Source organism: Chelonia mydas, chromosome 1 (assembly GCF_015237465.2).
Source record: "Chelonia mydas isolate rCheMyd1 chromosome 1, rCheMyd1.pri.v2, whole genome shotgun sequence".
NCBI classification, from domain to species: domain Eukaryota; kingdom Metazoa; phylum Chordata; order Testudines; family Cheloniidae; genus Chelonia; species Chelonia mydas.
Genome location: NC_057849.1, coordinates 273,208,015 through 273,228,573, shown reverse-complemented (window position 1 = coordinate 273,228,573; position 20,559 = coordinate 273,208,015).

Sequence of the window (20,559 nt, the reverse complement as noted above, 5' to 3'; positions counted from 1 at the left end):
CTTCCAAAAGAGTAGGCATGCCAATATTATAATGCATTGCATTTGAAGGAGGAAGACACAGCTGTCTTGTTATTAACTACTTTAAAAGTAGAGTTGGTCAGAAAATGGAAATTCCTTCCTGTGGAAAAAAATCACTTTTGTTTTTCATCCTGAATCAGGAGCTGGCTCCTGGTATCCCACGGAGCAGGGTAGCAAGGGAAGGAACTATCCAGCTCCCTGAGTAGCCAGTCAGACTGCCAAGGAGTCAGGTAGCCTGAGGAGGCAGGTGGGTGAACTAGTAGGAAACCTGCCTGGTTTCTATCAGAAGATTCGACAGAACTGAAACTTTTCCATGGAACAGTGTTCTGTCTGAAAATTTCCTACCAGCTTTAAAAGCTAAGAAGAAAAATATATGGGTTTTTTAAGCCTAAAGAATTTGGGCTTTTTATGTTGCATTATAAGGACAATATGGACCAGATCCTTATCTGGTGTAAACTGGCATACCTCTATTGACTTTAGTAAGGTAACATAATATGTTGCTTTGCTCCTCCCCTACTGCCCCAATCTAGCTCAATAGTTTTTGCACTAAAAATGTTATGCCCATATAATTGGGGGGAGTGACGCTCTCCATTCTACAGTACTTCTCCAGAACACTACAGGTGCCAAGAAAGAGAAAAAGATTCTTATTTTGTTAATATGCACCTTAGATCAAAGCAATGTCTGAACAAGATTGGTACATATAGGTAGTTGGTTATTCCTGTTCCTAAATGCTTCTCCAGGGGTATTTTATTATCCATGTCTGTCAGCTCAGGCTGCACAGACTATGGCTAAGGTCATATCTATGCTACAGCGACTAGAGCAGCAGAGCTGTGTTGCCATAGCTATGGCAGTGCAACTCCATAGGGTAGAGGCATCCCACAGAGACAGAAGCGGTTTTTCTGTTGCTGTAGGAACACCACGGCCCCAAGTGATGTAAACTACAACAAGCAAAGCATTCGTCTATCGACCTGGCTGCATCTACACAGGGGTTAGTGTGGCATAGCTAGAATGGTCAGGGTATGGATTTTTCACACTCTTCAGCCTGTAGCTATGTTAGCCAGTCAAATAAATTTTATGCATACACCAGCCTCGACAAATCTTTGTGGAGTTTCTCTATTCATATATTTAACAATAGTGCACTTTGAAAATCTGGCCATTGGATGTCATGTGATTACAAATATCTTTTACATATCTGAGCTGTGAACATTTTAACATGTAGGGGCTGATTCTGACTTATGAGAAGTGTAAATCAAGAGTAAATTCACTTAAATCAATGACTTTATAACAGTGTAAAAGTGGCATAATTGAGAGCAAAATCAACCCATATTTTTAGGGGTAGCAAAAGTCAACATTTTGTCTCACTTATTGATTCTGGTAGCCAACATCCTATACTGAAAGAAAGACATGCACAACAGAGCTGGTTGGAAAAACTTCAACAGAACCATTTTCCACTGGAGAATGCAGTTCTAACAAAATTGAAATTCTTAACAAAATCAGGTTGATTTTGCCAAAAATTCATTTTGGAGAAAAACTAGGGAAAAATTTTGTACAATTACAAAATGGCTTGTTTTGACCATTTTGCAATGAATATGTTTTGATTTTTCACTTTTACATGTTTTTTTAAAGAAAAAATATAAAAAAGTTAAAATCAAAACAAAATGTTTGTTTTGTCAAAACATTTCCATTGACCTGAATTTTAAATTTTTGTTTGGAGAATGTAGACATTTTGGGGTTTCTTTCCAATTTGAAAATCTCAGACTCCTTTGCAAATTGGAATTTCATTCAACTCTAATGGACAAAAAAGTATATTAGGTCTGTGACACCCAATATTTTAACTATTTAAAAGAAAGATGTTCATTTATAACTGGGTACTAAAACAAAGTTCTCAATGATTAATAGAATTCCATAGAACATTCAACTAACATTCAGTCTGATTAAAATAATCAGATCTATATGCCTTAGAGGAAGGTAGATCAGGCGTAAGTTTAAAAAAGACTAACTGATTGAGTTACGACCTAAACAAAACTTGATAAAAATGCATTAGGATGAAGTTTCAGTGACATTAAGACCTATAAACACCAAAAGCCCTCCAGATTAAATTAATTATGTCTTGAACAAATGTTACCTATATTGCACAATATAGAGTCCAGAAATGGAGATTAGGTTCACAAACCCTAGGTTTTATGCAATGGTATTGACATTCATATGGTTCACATTTTCATTTTTGGGTTATTCTGCATGTGTTTTGTTGGGCCCTTTAAGTATTTCAGATTATTAAAGAGGATTCAGAACCACACAAGAGTCATGAATTCCAGTCTGCATTTTTAATCCAATCTTTGTGTTGGGGGAAAGGAGCTGAGGTTTCAGTAGTGTCAAAGAATGTAATTAGTATTAATTTATGATGTGAAGCATAGTAATATTATTGCCAGTTGAGTCATTTGCAGTACTTCTTACTCTAACAGAATTCTCACTAATGTCACTAGGAGATTTCTCAGAATGAGGGGAGCTGCACAGGATCCTAATACAGTATATGTGATGTGATGGGTGAGATTTTTCAAAAGTTAGTGACTTTTTTGAAATTCCCATGCATTTTATTCTAACAACTGCACTAAAAGTGTTTTGTCTGGATTTTGCTTGGGGGGAGGGAACATAGCCTGGGTGCATCTTGCCACAAAATAATTTGTTTCAGGGTTTTCAAGTTCTATAGTTTCTTAGCATGCCAGTGATCAATAGGAGATGTTTTATCACTATGAATTCAAATAATAACAAAGTTTGATCCATCAGTTCTGACTCAGTCAGAACCACATTTGAAATACAGAGTGACTATACTATTGGGCCTACAGACATATGAATTAAAAAATGAGTCTAGTGAAAAAGAGATGTAGTTGTATGAGGCAGATGCTGATCTTTGTTATATTAATATAAATATAATATAGATAATATAAAATGAAATAAATCTGTAGTAACCTCATTGGTGTCGAGAGTTATTCTGGGTTTACATTGGTGTAGCTGAGGTAAGAATCAAGTCCCCTATTTCCTCATGACTCTGAACCAGTTTTCATGCTGTCAAAATAATAATTGATGGAAAAGGAAATGGAGATAAAACACAGGGAAAACTGAAGGATGGAAATGAGAAAGCTTTCATGCAGAGCAGCCACACAGGATAACAGGCGAAAGCAGTCATTTTCTAAAGAGGTGATAATCACATGAGTTGTGGAATAGAGACTGCAGAAAACTGAATGGAAAAAGTGGGTAATGTAGAAAATTGCAATAGAATACAAATAGACAAATAGCAGCTTTTAAGAAATCCTAGACAGCTTCACCAAAGGCAGCAAATCAAGAAATAGCTGTTGTATTTAAAGGAAGATTTTAGACAGATAAGAATTTGAAGTAAAAAATGACAGTGGATTCTGCAAATGTATTGATCTATAAGTAGGTATTTCCAAAGCAGGTAAAAGCCTTGTCACGCAAGGTATTGGAATGAACACTAGGGATGGGAGAACAAATTGAAAATCAAAAGCAGAATGAAAGACAAGATATACAAAGTGCACTGAATTAGGTAAAACAAGGTGTGTTAGGGGCAGATAGTACCTAAACAATATTATAAAATACATGGAAGTGGTTCTATTGACTTTGGTCTGAGAAAAATATGAAGAGACATGTTACTCTAGATTAGAGATTCTTCTATCCGTTCTAATAACTAATGTATAGTCATGGGTGAATGACAGAGGATTCTGATAGGTCACATAAGGTGGTACAAAGGCAAGCATAAACGTGCAATTGATCTTTTTGGAGAAATAGCATTGCAATTGTGCCATGTGCTGAGAATGAGTCAAAGAACAGCTGTTGTGAACACCAACTCAGAAATCCCCAAGGATGAGTGTTGGCTCCTTTCCCTGCTACCAGGTGGCCATTAGGGAGCTGCTTGCAGACATGAGGTTGCTGCAGCCCCATTCCCTCCATGTCATGGAGTTCAGCCACCACCATCAGCAGTCAGGGGGTGTGTCTACACTGCAGAGATCTTTCAGGGGTGTACATACACACATAGCTCCCTGTACTATGAGTATAATAGCAGTGTAGATGGTGAGGCACAGATTAAACCAGTAGAGTACAGACACCTGAAGGATATGAGTATGTACCCAGAGCATGTACCCTACATTATCTACTGGCCCAAGCTGTGCATTCTGTCTACACTAGGATTTTAGTCACTTATCACTTTTTTATTGATACTTTAAAAACTCCGGCACCCAATCTGGGTCTATGCTAGTTATGAACTATGTATATCTTATGAACCTTGTAACTGATACTTGTAATCTCTCATAAAAGCCTGACCCCAGATGTACAGTACCTTCCTTCTTAACTTATGTAAACTTGATTTTAAACATTAGCTTTAATAAAAGTTTTAAAATCCTATTGCCTTCCTCTATCCAATCCTTTCCTCTTCACAAGAAAAGATTCCAGCTGTGGGAAAAGACTGGCAGCTTTCCACAATTGGAACGTTCTCTTCTGCAGATAAAGGCTCTGACAGTGTGGGGGGGGGAGGGAGCAGTGGGGAAAGGCTGCCTGCTCCCCACTATTGGAGCCCTTCTCCTCTGCAAGGGAAGGCTCCAGCAGTGAGGGAGCAGTGGGGAAGCTCCCTGCTTCTGGAGTCCTTCCCAGCCACTGGGAAAATCTCCCTGCAGCTGGGAAAGACTCTGGGGGGCAGGGGAGGAGGTAGAACAGTTGAAACCATTCCCTGCTGCCTTCTCTCTGCCACAGCCTTTCACTGAAATGTGTAGCCGCACACTGCAGTGTCGACACAGCCTGCTTTTCACTGCAGCATTTAGTGGTACAATACACTACATGCCACTGAAAGTGGTGTATAATATAGACATAGCCTTAGTGTTTATGTCTTTGGCTATGTCTACATTTGAGCTGGATGGTGAAATTCCAAGCTAGTGTAAACGTATCCACACTAGCTGAATCCAAACTAGAGCACTAAAAATAGCAATGTGGCTGGGGTAGCACAGGTCTTGGTTCAGGTTAGCTGCACATGTAAATATCTAGGGGTCCAGACACATTTGTACTTCAACTGCTAGCCTGAGCTGACACCTGTGCTACCTTGGCCACTCTGTGATGTTTAGGCACTGTCTCAAGCAAAGCTAGCCTAGGTATATCTACCCAAGCTGGGACGCTCACATTCCAGTTCAAATGTTAGATGTAACCTTTGTGGGGGAGTCTGATAGAGTAGAATATATCTGTAGACTGTATCAAATTATGAAATCTGTTTTTGCTACATGTTGAACACTAGTCTGAACTTTTCCACGTGATGTTGCATTTCAGACTGCTGTCTTGCCTGGGAAAGCTGTTTGACCACCTCGTTGAAGGATTATCACTGAAAGCTATCAAAACCATAATTTTGAACTATGGAATATGATTGATTTAGCTAAAGCTCTTCCCGCCCCATGGAACAATGTTTTATTCTACACTGAGATCTTGGGGGGGTGGGGGAGAGAAGGAGAAGGAGAAGCATGACTGGCAGATCTGGAACTTCTCAGACTGAGCACAAAGACAGAGGCCTTATTTTAGGAACAGAGCTCTGTTCTGTGCAGGGGCAAACCATTGCCACACGTAAGGAGGGCTTTCAGGACAAATGTCAGAAAGGACTCTGCCCATTCTGAAATGCTGGCAGACCATTGAACTAAAGAAAGGGTAAATTCAGATGAGAGGAGGCTTCCTCTCGGGACTTTTTTTGTTTTTAAAAAACTTATAACTCCTGAGTGCTGTAAGAGTAAGTTTCTATGGTGAAGAAAATCCGCTTAAGCCTGTGTTCCTTGCCTCAGTTCTACACTGTCCCTGATGGAGTTAAAGTAGGGCTGCCAACACTCCAGGATTGTCCTGGACTTTCCAGGAATTAAAGATTAAGCTAGGGGAAACTCTGGGGGAGCTCAAGGGGTCTCGGACACAGATTTTGCTGTCTAGTGTGGTTGGACTGCAGTGTTCCAAGTCCCAAGGAAGGTCATTAGACATGACATCTGAGTCCTGGAGTGTGTCCTAGAGTCAAAGAGTTAGAAACAATGACTAGACTCTACCCAGGTCCAGCTGGCTTGGAAGCACATGGGACCTGATCTGAAAAGACCATCAAAGCAAATGGAAAGACTCCCATTGACTCAATGGATTTCAGATCAGGGAAAGAATGAAGACAATGAACAGAAGGAAAGATGGTTTTTGTGTGTAAGATACAAGACCAGGAGTCAGGAGATCTGGGATCAATTCCTGGCTCTGCTACAGACTTCCTGTGTGACCTAGGACAAGTCTTTTAATCTCACTGTAAGTCAATTATTCAGCTTTAAATGGAGATAATAACACTTACAATATAAATTAACAAAATAAATAAAGAGCGTAAGAAAGTAAACTCTTATGGGCAGAGATGATCTTTTACTACATGTATAGTATACAGCACAGAACAAAATTAACTTTTGTTATATTGAACAAATTATTATTAATTAACTCTACAGTTGAGAATTAGGATGGAAAATTCTAATATTTGGGTGAGGGGGGGGAAATCATTCCAGATTAGGACAAAATGTCTGGATTTTCCATGGCACAAAATTTCTGAGAAGAAAAAAATCAAGTGAATCAAAACATTTTCATTTTGATTTTTTAAAAATATTTAAACATGGTTTATATTTCAAAATTAGGATTTAATACTTTTTAAATGATATACACATATAATTTGATTTAGTATTGTAATTGTTATTGTAATTGGTACTTCGTTTTCTCATTGCCAATAATTGGTCATTGGTATTCTAACTGGTCATTTGTAATTGGTTTTCTACTTGATTAATATATTATATTGTATAGTACAGTATATATAATATTTTGAAACAAAAGTCATTTTGAAATCAATATACTTTGATTTTTTTTCAAAACAAAATTTCATTTAAGTTGACATGTTCCTATAGAACATTTTGATACTGAATCAACATTTTCAGTTCTAAAAAATGTGGTGTTGGAAAATTTTGACCATCACTGCTGAGAATATCTGGCCTCTCACCTCCTCATAATAAAATTAAGGCACTGTCAGCTAATGTGCTTTATTCCCTCAACAGCCATCTTATCAGACAAGGATAAAAATGATCTCTAACCAGGACCCAAACTACACAGGCATTTATAGTCCAAAACAAACTTTTATATTGCAACTGGAAACTAGAGCACAAGCGTACTTTTCTTCCTGTGAGAAACACTCCACTAAAAATATCCTTAAACAAATAACCTTTCTGCACCATTCAAAGTTTCCAAATGATCTTAAAGTGTAGCCCAATTTACAGTCCCCTACAGTAACCTAATCTTGAGATGCCATTGGTGAATCAGTGTGTCAAAGTAAGCATACAAAAGGCAAGATTGCAAAAAAAAGATTAAAAGAGAAACCATGTTATTGACCACTGTTGCTACCTGAACATAAAGAAGCATCTGGGTAGACAGCATAACCCCTAAGTTGTGAACCTGTGTAACAAAAGCCAGGCTCTCTCTCAATTGAAGGAGCTGATAACTCTTTCCATTTTTTCCAGCTTCCCCCTCCCCCCCCGCCCCCCCCCCCCCGCCAGCATAACCTCAATCTTCTCCAGACTGAGTCACAGACTTACAGCTAACTCCCTTTCATTCAACACTTGAGCCAACAGGAAATTGCGTAAGCTGATCAACTGCACCAGCTGTTTCCAATGAAATAGAGATATAGAGCTGAGTGTTATCCCCTCTTGGATATACTGAAGTTCACACTATTTCACCGATACATTAAACACGGGAGGTGATATGATAGAACCCATACTCCACACAAAAGAAATCTCTGGACAGCTGAGTAATTGCTCAACACTACCCTCTGTGTCCTGTCTCCGTAGGGACAATTTATACTATTTTAAAAGATGAAGCTACCCGCAGATTCCCTGTGGGCAGTGAGGTCTATTATCCCATTCATACATTAATACTTAATAGGAGTTACATATGCAATACAGTGGGATAATGGACGTTACTATGTTCAAAAACGTCTGTAGAGCCAGATGCACACTTGCTGGTTCAGGAAATAACTACATAATAGGTAATAGCCTGGATCCATGGAGTAGAGGGTATTCACTTTGGGGGAAGGGCAGTGTTCTCAGTAGCCTAGCTTCCTACCCTATTTATGAGAAGAATCAGTTGAAGGCACATCTTAATGGGTCCCATATATTATACCTAGCTAGTTACAAGAACATAGGAATTGCCAGACCAGATCAGAACAGTCTTCCATCTAATCAGGTATCCCACCTCTGCCAGCGGCAAGTACCGGCTACTTCTAAGGAAGACATTCTGCAGTAAGCAGTTGTGCTTAGGTTTTCCCAATGAAAAATTTCTTTCTAACCCTTATTAGAGGTTGGCTTATTCCCTGAAGCATAAGGATTATTTCACACAATTCTTGTTTAGTTTATAAGAATATTTTCTATTTATATCTCTGAATACTATTGTTATCTACATAGATGTAGATTTTTTTTTTTTGTCTGCTGAGCTCTTGGCATGAATGATCACTTGTGGCAATGAGTTCCACAGTTTACTTGTAGACTAGTGTAAAAAAGCATTTCCTTTTTATCACTTTTGAATTTGTCAACTTTTCATTTCCTTTGAAGTCTTCTTAACTACTATGTGGTACAGAGGGGCTCCATACCATTCATTATTTGTATACATTTATCAGTGGATTTTCTTTGAGTCCCATCTTCAAGTTCTCTTCCACTAGAAAAAAACAACCTCTTTAATCCAATTTTAAGTTGTTTATTGCAACAGATGATCTTCAGTATTGTCAAATAGAGTTTCCTCTTTTATTTTTCTTTTGTTGCCAAAGTCTGGTGAGGGATGGTCTGAAATGTTTAAATAGGCTTTTATTTAATATCAGTTATGCAGCATTATGTCTGGGCATATTAAAGTTGTAATCATAATGAACTATACTGTGATATCTCTTTCAGTTTTAGGATTTGTATATCTTGTATTATATTTGTTGGGCAGAAACACAAAGTTAATGAAGGGTAAGATAGTGGTAAATGTAGCTTTATAATTAACACACACCTTTTTCAATACCATATTCTTTCTGTTAACTTCTGTAGCCTCAGGAGAAAAAAAAATCAAATAAAATCCTAGACTAAAACTCCAAGAGGTTGTTGGTCATGTTAAACGGTGCAACAATGTCAGTTTATATATATTCTGTAAACCTGAGCCAAACTCACTTTCCATACAGGTTCGTATAAAAATGAATAGTTTGGGCTTCATGTGGAACAAAAGATTGCTTCCTGAGAAACAGCTTATTGCAGACTCAGATCACCTTATGAGAATTCTCTCGTTTTCTGTTCTCAATCAGCTCCTCATAAACTTTGGGAAATGAACATATGGGTCTCTAATCTTGAGGGGGAAAAAATCCAAGGCAGAAATTATCAATGGATTGTATGGTTAGAAAACAAACACAGCAAAACAGCTTTTAAACAAAGCAGTGAGACAGAAATTTACTTGGAATAGACTGAAAGAAACATTTTTGTAACTTTTGGTAATTGTGAAAGGGTTTTATTTCTAATAGGGTGTGACAGGTTTTTATACAAAGTCCAAAATTTTCCAAGCTACTTAAATTGACCTGAATATTGTTCTCATGAAAATGATGGAAATACAACCCGTTAGCTCCAGGAGAAATTTCCAATGGCACTCCAATAAACAGGTCCTTTTTTACTAAATGATCCCTTGTTGACAGAGAGACAGATGGCAGGAAGTTCATAACCATATGATAAGAAGCATTTTTACAGGTCATTATCAAGACTTTTGTTCCCCATTTCCCCCTTGTGTAATTGTGTGAGATTTAAGCAATAAGATCATCATATGTTATATGCTGATGTCAGTTCAGTCCCTCTTTGGCCATGTGGGGCATGAGGTGCATCTCTGAAACTTATTTTAAGTAGGGCTGGGCGAAGTGTTCTGGGTAAAATACGGACCCCATCTTCACTAGTAACACTAAATCAGAGCCAAAGCTTTTTGAATTTAAATAGGCTAGAATAGTCCCAGCCAATTGTTAATTCCAATGTAGAACTAGATGTATATGTGTGTAGTTGGTTCAAGATCCCTGGCTCACACTGACAAGCAGGTTTTGCTCCTTAATTCCTCCACCTGAATCTGTGTAGAACATCCAATATCTTATTATTGGATGTACATTCAAGGTTTGTGTTAATCTCTGGGTCACAACAGATCATCCAAAAGATTCTGACAAAATGAACTTTTCCAGGCAATGTTTTCAAAACTATTAAATATCACAACAAAAACCAGATCATTTAACTCATGTGCTGGACCCTCCTTCAAGTCATATTTATATTTAGCAAGCAGTTAAGTTCCAAAAGAACATAGTATGGACTATCATTTTCTGGCATGTTGCATAGATGTCTGTGAAATAATAAGAATGTGACACACCAGAGGCGTATTTGTGACATGCCAGCCAGACTTAATCATGTTACAAGATTGCTCTGACATGGTGAAAGTAACAACTAGATAGAACTGGCCCATGCTTTCTTAGAAATTTCCTGTTGTATGCATGCCAGGTGGCTTAAAGATAGCAGGAAATTATCAAACTGTTGATGATATTTGTACTAATGTGCAATTCCCTCATACATTGCTCCCATACCATCATCCCCATTTGGCTCCTCACTGAGCTGTAAATATTTCAGTTATGATGTATAGACATTTTTCATGTAATGTTTTGAGTTGCTTCTTGCTGAAATGAGATGAGTTCATGGATATTTGAGTGGTGGTGTGAGGGACCATGGCTACAAGCCTCTAAGGTGTAGAATAAGATGTGGGGAAGCTGGGATACATCATTGCCAAACTGCTAGCTGGATTTCAGGGTGTCTTTGGGAACATGTCCATCAAGAAGTGATTGCATACAAACAGCTAAGTATTTTTGATTGCCAGTGTTTACTTTGTGATTTTAAAATTGTCTGAGCTATATAGCAAATCTTAATGCAGAAAAAGCAAAAATAAGAGACTTCTGCAGCAGGTCCGAGGCAAATCAATTGCCAGAAAGGGGCATTATAAATGTATTTAAACAAATTGTCTTAAACTCTAACATTTTGTTACCAACTAATGAAATGCCATGCTGGGCAATAATAGCCTTGGCATTTTTTAGGCCATTTTAAAACCTGATCAACACACTGATAAATTGGGGAAAAATGTTTATATTAGCTTATGCATATTTTGTCTAACTTGGTTTCCCTGTGGTAGTGCTACCTTCCTGAATGCATATACTTCAACCAAAGGAGGCTGTAATGGGGGATTGTTAAGGAACCCAGGAAAAGTAAAACAATGACACAGCCTCTCAGGTAGCCGGCTTCAAAGGAGTAAAGAGAACAATATCTGGGCTATCAATAGGTAGGAAAATTTACCTAGCTGGCTCCTTCCAGGCTAAGCAAAATGAGACCTCACTCCTAAAACACCGTAAAAAAAAATCTTGGTGGTTTTTTTGGGGGGTGTTTCTTGTGAGCTAAGAAAGGGCTGGCTATTAGGATTTGGCAGTGACAGTCTGACAGAGACCGAGGGACCAGGCTGTAAGCAGTGTTTCTGTCAACTTAGAGATAGGGAATAAGCCAAACCTACCTGAGCTATGGATAGAGAGGCGAAGCTTGGGTAAGGGAAAATGTGTGTAGACCTTTTTGTGTTGTCCTCCATTTATATATTATGTAAATAATAAAGAAAATATTGAAAACTGAGCTGCTTGCTTGAAGGATTTTATTTATGAGTTTTAAGAGACAACTGTGCCATTTTGTGAAATTTAAGTACTGAATGCAATATTAGAGATTCACTGAGGACTGAAAGGCAAGGAGTCTGGACAAAGTTATTTTATGATTAATTCAGCTGTTCTGCCTGCTCTTACTGTTTAATTTTTGATGCAAAGCTTTTTTATGTTTGGTATAGCTGAAAGTTTGCAGCACTCAGCTGGTGGAGCAAAAGTATAACTTTGCTATTTATTCCCTAACTGTTAAGGTGTTGTTTATGGAATTTCTAAATCAGCCTCTCCTTATAGGATGATTAAATAATAATAACCGACTCAGCTTCCTTTACTTCTGAAGAGACTTGAATATTCTACTATGTAATATTGGTTAGTTAAGATCCCTCTCCTATCTTATCTTCTTTCTTCTATCTTCCCTGCTGACCACCTGTTCATATTCCTACTCTGCTTCCCTCCCCAATCTGCCTACTTGTAGAAAATACGTTTGGGACCAGCTGTGTCTGTGTTAAACTCTAACACTTCTGATTTGATTTGTTGCACTCTATTATATTGCTGCCAAGAGAAAGTGAAAATAATGTGAAGGTGCTGGGGCCTAGATGTGGTATTTAGATACTGCTTATAACTATTGGAACTGGGAGCACTGGCTGTTTGGAGTCTGAAAGGACAGGAAACAGGAAGCGGGGGGGAAGTTGAGGAGGTGGAGTGAGAGCTACCGAGGGTGCAGCAGCAGCTTGGTAAAGAGGTTTCCACTTTAAAAATAAAGTCCCGTTGAAGTTTGTTAGTACCTTGCCTGGTTGTTACAACATTTTGGCAATGAGGATGGATCTTCTGCCTCTGAACCCACCTACATCCTTTCTGCAAAGCCCAGGTGAGCCTCCAATTGCTTTTACTGCCTGGATCCATATTTTTGAGACTTATCTGCTTGCGATCACTGCTACAGAGATTTCTGAAGAAAGCGTGCTCTGCTAATCCACTGCCTTGGAGCAGAAGGGCAGTGTATATTTTACACTTTTCCCCTTGCAGATGATAAATATGAGACGGCACTCACTGCATTGAAGAACTTTTTTGTGCCAAAAGTGAATGTAGTAGCTAATCGCTACAGATTTCACCAGCGTGAGCAGAAAACAGGGGATACCATAATGCAGTATATTGCTTCCCTGAGGAGTCTGATTGTAACTTGTGACTTTGGGAATATGGCAGATATGATTAGAAACCAGCTCATTGAGAAAACCACCATGCTTCATGTAAAAGAGAACACTTACTTCTAGAACCACAACTTACACTAGAGAAAGCAATAACCATTGCTACTCAGATTGAGTCAGCTACAGCTGAAGCCAAAATAGTGAGCATGGATACAGGAGGCACAGTCCAGGCTGTGACTCCTTTGAAGAAAAGTTCACTATCACTGCAGACAAACTATTACAAGAGGAAAACTAATGGTAAACCACTGAATCAGCAAATTCAAAATACAGTAAAAGCATGCTTTTGCTGTGGATCGCCACAACACCTTGCAAGCCACACAGGATGTCTCACAAAAGTAGCTCAGTCCAATCTTTTTGCAATGATTGCACATTTTGCTAAAGTATGTCACAGAAGCCAGTTCAATCAACAGGTGCATGCAGTTACAATACCAGATAATACTGTGCTGAGCGTGGACAAAATCACTACTGCACGTATTCCAGAACAAATAAAGTACACTGTAAACATTTCCACCATACCCTCAGGCAAATCACTCTATTCAGCTAATGCTGGACACTGACTCAGCAGTATCTATACTACCTGATTCCATCTATTTGCATTAGCCTGCTAAACCCAGGGTTGTGAGTTCATTCCTTGAGGGGGCCATTTAGGGATCTGGGGCAAAAATTGGGGATTGGTCCTGCTTTGAGCAGGGGGTTGGACAAGATGAACTCCTGAGGTCCCTTCCAACCCTGATATTCTATGATTTCCTTAAAGATGTGCCTCTTACTGAACCCAGGCTTCACTTGGTGTGCTATTTGAAAAAACGTATTCTACTACATTGCTGCCTGCCAGCAATAGTCACACAGCAATCACCAAAAGTAACTGCAGAGTTCTACATTGTCCACAAAGGCACTCCTAACCTTGTCAGAGATTTATTGGCGGCTTTAAATCTCAGGGTAGTAATGGATGAATTGATCTTCCTCAGAGCACTCTTGCGGTACACACACAAGTTTCAGCTGGGACCCAACACTAGGTTGAGGAGAAACTCTGCTGTGCATATGGGTTTCTGCATAAAGTTAAAATGCAGAATAACATGATGCCTGTATGACAGAAGTTACGGCGCTTGCCATTTTCAGTCAGGGAAGCTGTTTCAGAGGAACTTAGAAAACTTGTTCAAAAGGACATTATTGAAGAGACACTCTTTGGAATGGGTTTCACCAGTAGTAGTGATGCAGAAGAAGGGTGGAGGCATTCGCCTTTGTGTGGACTTAAGGGAGCCAAATAAAGCTATTGTGATTGACAGCCATCCTCTTCCTCACATAGAAGTAGTACTTGCAGAACTCTGGAGCAAAGATGTTTTCTACTCTTGATTTTCAGACTGCATACCACCAGGTTATGTTGCATGAAGATAGAGACCTCACAGCATTTATTGCACATTAGGGACTATTTTGTTTTAACCATGTTCCATACGGTCTCACATCTGCCCCAAGTGCCTTCCAAAAAATGATATAATTTATTCTGAAGAATCAACATGGAGTTCAGTGCTATCTGGATGATATTATTATGTTTGGAAATACTTCTGACAATAACCTGCAGTCTGTACTAAACTGAATCAGGAAAGCAGGCCTCAAGCTCAATAGGTCCAAATGCAAATTTAGACAAACTGAACTCTCCTTTCTGGGGCATACAATTTCACAGTCTGGACTAAAACCTGATCCAGATCATATCCTGGCAATTTCAAATGCTTCTCCTCCAACAGATTTGCAAACCTTAACTTCCTTCTTGGGTCTTACCTCCCGGTATGCAAAAGTCATTCCCAATTATGCTTCTGTCATTGAACCGTTACGAGAGTTATTATGGAGAAGTTCAACCTTAGTGTGGACAACAGATGCACAAGCTAGTTTTGAAATGGTGAAAGACTTGATTGTACATAGTCTAGTACTTGCACTATTCACTCCTACATTACCCACAATTGTAACTACTGATGCTTCGGATTATGGATTTGGGATTGTCCTCACACAACTTCATGAGGACAACACAGAGAGGACTGTCGCATTTGCTTCAGGGACACTAAGTAATGCTGAGAGAAAATATTCTACAGTCGAAAAAGCACTTGCTTGTGTCTGGGATACTGAAAAATGGAGAACTTACCTGTTGGTCCGCACGTTCAAGTTGCGCACAGACTGCAGTCCTTTGACAATGTTGCTCAACCATGAAAGGACTGGAAAGAGCAGGATATCGTATTGCTAGATGGTCTGCAAGACTACTCTCTTTCAATTATGAACTGGAATATAAGCCTGGAAACCAAAATGTCATAGCTGATTGCCTTTCTCGCCTGCCTTGCCTTCACCAGATGGTCCACTGGAGGATGAGGATGTAATAGTTATGTTTATTACAAGCACTCTTACTGTAGTTACAAAAGAACGATTTCAAGCTGCTTGTTCAGCGTGTCCAATTCAACAAAAACTACGGGAATTTCTGAAAAAGATGGCTGTCACCCTAAAAACCTTGACCCAGGTTTGTTGCCTTATTTTAGAGTTTGGGATGAACTTTCTTTGCTTGATGGCTGTGTGCTACGAGGTACACACCAGCTACTTGTGCCAGAAGAATTAGTGTCAAAACTCATACACCTGGCACACGATAATCAAGGAATTGTCTGAACAAAACAACAACTATGGGATCTGTATTGGTGGCCAGGGATGGACTCTCAAACTGAAGCACTCATAAAATCCTGTGTCACTTGTCAAATGCATGATAAGACAGCAGTGACATGTACCCCTCCATTACAGCCTGTTCCTCTTCCTGAATCTGCATGGGAAAAAGTGGTGATTGACTTTGTAGGACCCTTTGATACTGCTCCAAGTGACTGCCATTATGTTGTCACTTTAATAGACTATTTCAGTAAATGGCCTGAGGTAGCGTTTACATTGCAAATCTCTTCTGCTACAGTAATTAAGTTCCTCTGTTCAGTTTTTAGCAGGGAAGGTGACCCCAAAGAACTGATTCCAGATAACTGTAGTCAATTTACTTCTCTGGAGTTTGAAACTTTTCTAGCAGAGGGGAACATTTTACACAGAAGGTCATCCCTATATTACCCTCAAGCCAATGGGGAAATCAAATGGTTTAACAGAAGTTTGAAAGACTTTGCAAATGGCTAAACTGGAAGGGCAATTGTGGATAACCTTCACTACTGATTTCTTGCAAGCATACCGGGCTACATGACATGCCACAATGCAAAGATCACCCGCAGAGTTACTGCATGGGAAACAGATGAATACTAAACTGAACATTGCTGGATTGTTAAAGGCATGACCTGATGCCCCAACCAAGGATGATGTGAGAAAAACAGTTGAACACAGCCAAGCAAAGTATAAGGCTTTCACAGACAAGCGGCGGGGTGCTAAGGAACCAAAGTTTGAGTGTGGTTCCTTCGTTAGAATACAAAATCCTGGAATTTTATGCAAAGGGGGACCATAAATTCACAGCTCCTCTTAAAATCATAGAGAAGAAGGGACCTTACACCTATCGACTTTCTGATAGGCAGGTGCAAGATAAGAAGCATTCCATACCCGCCCATGCACCAAGAGGAGATTATGCCAACACTGAGTCTGCATTGGATGACTTCACCATAGTATCAACACAACAAGACATTGCACTGGAACCGGAGAGATGGCCTGTCAGACCCAGATGACCACCTGTCTAGACTAGAGACTATGTTATGTAGTATCTACAATGTTTTCAGTGTAATATTTCTGCCAACCGTATAGCATCTTCTTTCATATTTATTCCTGTGGTTAGAACAACAATGTTTATTTTAATTGGGAGGGTTGGAGAGGAGGGAATGTGGTGTTTAGATGCTGCTTGTAATTATTAGAACTGGGAGCACTGGCTGTTGGGAGTCTGAAAGTACAGGAAACGGGGAGGGGGGGAGGGAGTTGAGGAGGTGGAGTGAGAGCTACCGCGGGTGCAGCAGCAGCTGCTCGGTAAAGAGGTTTCCACTTTAAAAATAAAGTCCTGTTGAAGTCTGTTAGTACCTTGCTTGGTTGCTATAACACTAGCAGTTTGATTTGGGACCCACAGCTCATCTGTTAAAGAAGGATAGGTAGGGAGGAATCACAGACTAGAGAAAAGCAGCTCCCACAGACAGATTCCAAGGCCAGAAGGAACCACTGTAACATAGGCTGTAGAACTTCCCCAAAATAATTCCTCGGCCAAGTCTTTTAGACAAACTACTTATCTTGATTTCAAAATTGTCAGTGATAGAGAATTCACCAAAACCCTTGGTAAATTATTCCATTGGTTAGTTACCCTCTGTCAAGAATGCATGGTTTATTTCCAGTCTGAATTGGTCTACCTTCATCTTCTAGCTATTGGGTTGGGTTATACCTTTCTCTGATAGATTGAAGATTTGTTCCCCACTTACATATTTAGAATGTAATCAACTCATCTCTTAACCTTCTCTTTATTAGCTAAGTAGATTGAGCTCCTTTATTCTATCATAATGAGGCATGTTGTCTAATCTTTTAGACTTTCTTGTGGTTCTTCTCTGCACCCTCTCCAATTAATTGACATCTTTCTTGAAATATGGACACTAGAACTGGACATAGTATCCCAACACCAGTGCCAAATACCTAGGTAAAATAACCTTTCTATGCCTACTCGAAAATCCCCTGTTGTGCATCCAAGGCTTGCATTAACCATTTTTTGGCCACAGCGTCACACTGGGAGCTCATGTTCAGCTGATTGACATAGATTTGGGGGTCATTTTGGATAGAGTCACTGCTTCCCAGGATAGATTCCCCCATCCTGTAAGTATGGTCTACATTTTCTGTTCCTGGTTGCATTTTACATCCATTTACATTTAGCCATATTAAAACACATATTGTTTGTTTGCAACCAGTTTAACTAAACAATCCATATTGCTAGATATTGCTGACTATTCTCTTCATTATTCCCAATCTTTGAGTCACCTGCAAACTTTATCAGTAATAATTTTATGTTTTTTCCAGGTCATTGATAAAAATGTTATATAACATAGGGATCAAGAACTGATATCTACAGGACCTGTACAAAGCAATGACTCACCGACACAGTGCCTCCTGCTGGTCATCTCAGGAATTAGCTCTTTCCAGCCCAGAGTGCCCTCTGCAGGCCAGTGTCTCGCCTGCTGCTGGCCCCGTGACCCTCCCAGACCCCAGTGCCCTTTATCTTGGGGTTCTGCCCCAGCAGTAATCCCACTCTCTGGGGAACCACCAACCCTCTAAACCTACCTGGCCTCAGTGGCTACTGCCAGTCATCATCTAGCCCCCACTCACTGGGGCAGACTGCAGTATAATGGCCACTCATCATTGGCAAGGGGTTAGGACTGGCTGCCTTTGCCTATCTCTGGGCTGCCCCTCTGTAGCCCCAGTACCTTTTCATTGACCTTCATCAAGGCCTGCAGCCTGGGGTTTTACCAGACTGGAGCTTCCGAGCTCTCTCTGCCCTTCCCCAGCACTGCTCCACCTCAGGTACCTTGCTCCCAGGCAGCTAGCCCTTCCCACTCCAGGGCTAGAGTAAGACTCCTCCAGATTCTGGCTCACAGCCCTCTTATAAGGGCCTGCTGTGGTCTGATTGAGGAGTGGCCCCAGCTGTGGCTGCTTCCCCCATCAGTCTAGCTGTTCCCAGCCATAGCCCTCTCCAGGGCTGCTTTAACCCCTTCAGGGCCAGAGCAGGGTATCAACCCCGCTACAGGACCCCACTAGAAACATACGCATTCAATGACAATTTCTAATGTTTGGGAAAGATTTCTGTAGCCTTCCCCCAAACTCTTGCTACCACCAAGAGATGAATGGAAGGAAGGCTTGTTCTCTCCTTCAAACCATTCTGGCTAGACAAGGAAATATGTTTAATCCACTCCCTCGAAGTGCTACTGCACATGGGAGTGTCTGGACCCTGAAAGCACAAGAAGGGTTCAAGGAGATGAGATTCATAACAGGAAGGCCATCAAAATGTTTTGCTAATCTGAATAAACTTCACATAAATATGCAAATTAACCTAAACTCTAACTGTTCAATAGCTACTGGATGTAAGAATTTCTCTCTAACTAACAAGTTCTTGCTCCCAGCAGAGCTGGGTTTTGGTACGATTTGTGTCTCAAATAAATCCCTTTGCCTGTTTTATAAAAGATCTTTGACAAGGAAATTAGATAAAAATTACAGATATGGCTTAAAGTTGCTTTTATATAGTTGGTCTTAGTTTCGTAATTTTCTTGATGTATTCAAAGCCAACTGACATAACATGGCGGGGTGGGGGAATAGATCCAGGCTCCCAGCGCTGCATGTTTCTGTGTCTGAGGCACAAAGCAAACTTCTGCATAGGCAATAATTTTCCTGCTGTCAAAACGGCAGATGGAAAGAGTAGGCCTTAAGTTTTACTTTGTGTCAGACCTGTCCTGTGGATTGGAATAGTTTATGATACTAAATTTTTGATGGTGGCATCAGATAACAGGACTATAATTAAAATCTTTTTGGCCATCCCATTTTTAGGAGCCGATAACTCAATGAAAATTATTCACTTAATGGGGAAACTTGGCACTCCGTGTGGAAGTCCAAGAACAATTTTTAAGCCTATAGTTCATTGTCTACATCCATGTTAAAGCAGTATACAGAAAAGTTTGCTTCTGTCTTTAGAGATCAAAGCCTGCAGTCCTACAACTCAATTATTTTAGTTTTTAAAAATAAAATTTGGCAGCTCATTAATGTGGACTGGTGCTACTGGCTTTGATTGGTTTAAAATAGAGATAAAAGGTGAATTGCAAAGCTTATAACTTGCCAAGACCTGAACGTAGGATTATGTGCTTCTCCTATGATAGCTGAGATCATATCGCTAACTCCTAAAACAGGTGAAGAAGCTGCACAGTGTACATTAACATAGGTGTTAGTAATATCAACAAGTGTTGCATGAGAAACACAGGACTCCTTTCTTTTGTCTTGACAGAAATGAATCGCAGAGGAAATGAATTTCAGTTTTCTTTTTTGAAATGGTATTAATTTGTGTCTCTTAAAAAACAGAAACTGGTCGGGATGATAGTTGTTGTTGTTGTTGTTGTTTTTTAATTATCTTTTTATTTCCAGTGTTATCAACAAGATGGTAAAAATCACCAGAATCCATGGATTAATATAAGCTATTGCAACTCCTCCAAGCATCTTGAAAATATCAGCTGTTGGTTAAAAGCTCTGATCCCTTCTGAATACTAAGCTTAAACATTTCACATACTATGGGCACAGGGTATCAGCTAATGGGCCCAAGCTCTGCCTACATTTGCTTTAATCTAATAATCCTTCCCCCACCTTTCCAATCTTTATTTCTTGGGGTCTTAAAAAACAAACAAATATTAAAATGTGTTATGCTTCCTTAACCTCCTCTCTCCAGAAGGAATTTAAGGGAATACAAAGACAAAGGAGAAAAAAACAGAGCAGAAGCCAGGGGCAAGGGGCTGCCTCTCTGGCTGCTGTTGTAATGTAAAGAGTATGCTATTGTAATGTACATTTTTATTTAGTACAATATAGTTAATTACCCCAGATCATACTGAGGGGATGGGCCTGGGAACCACATGCATG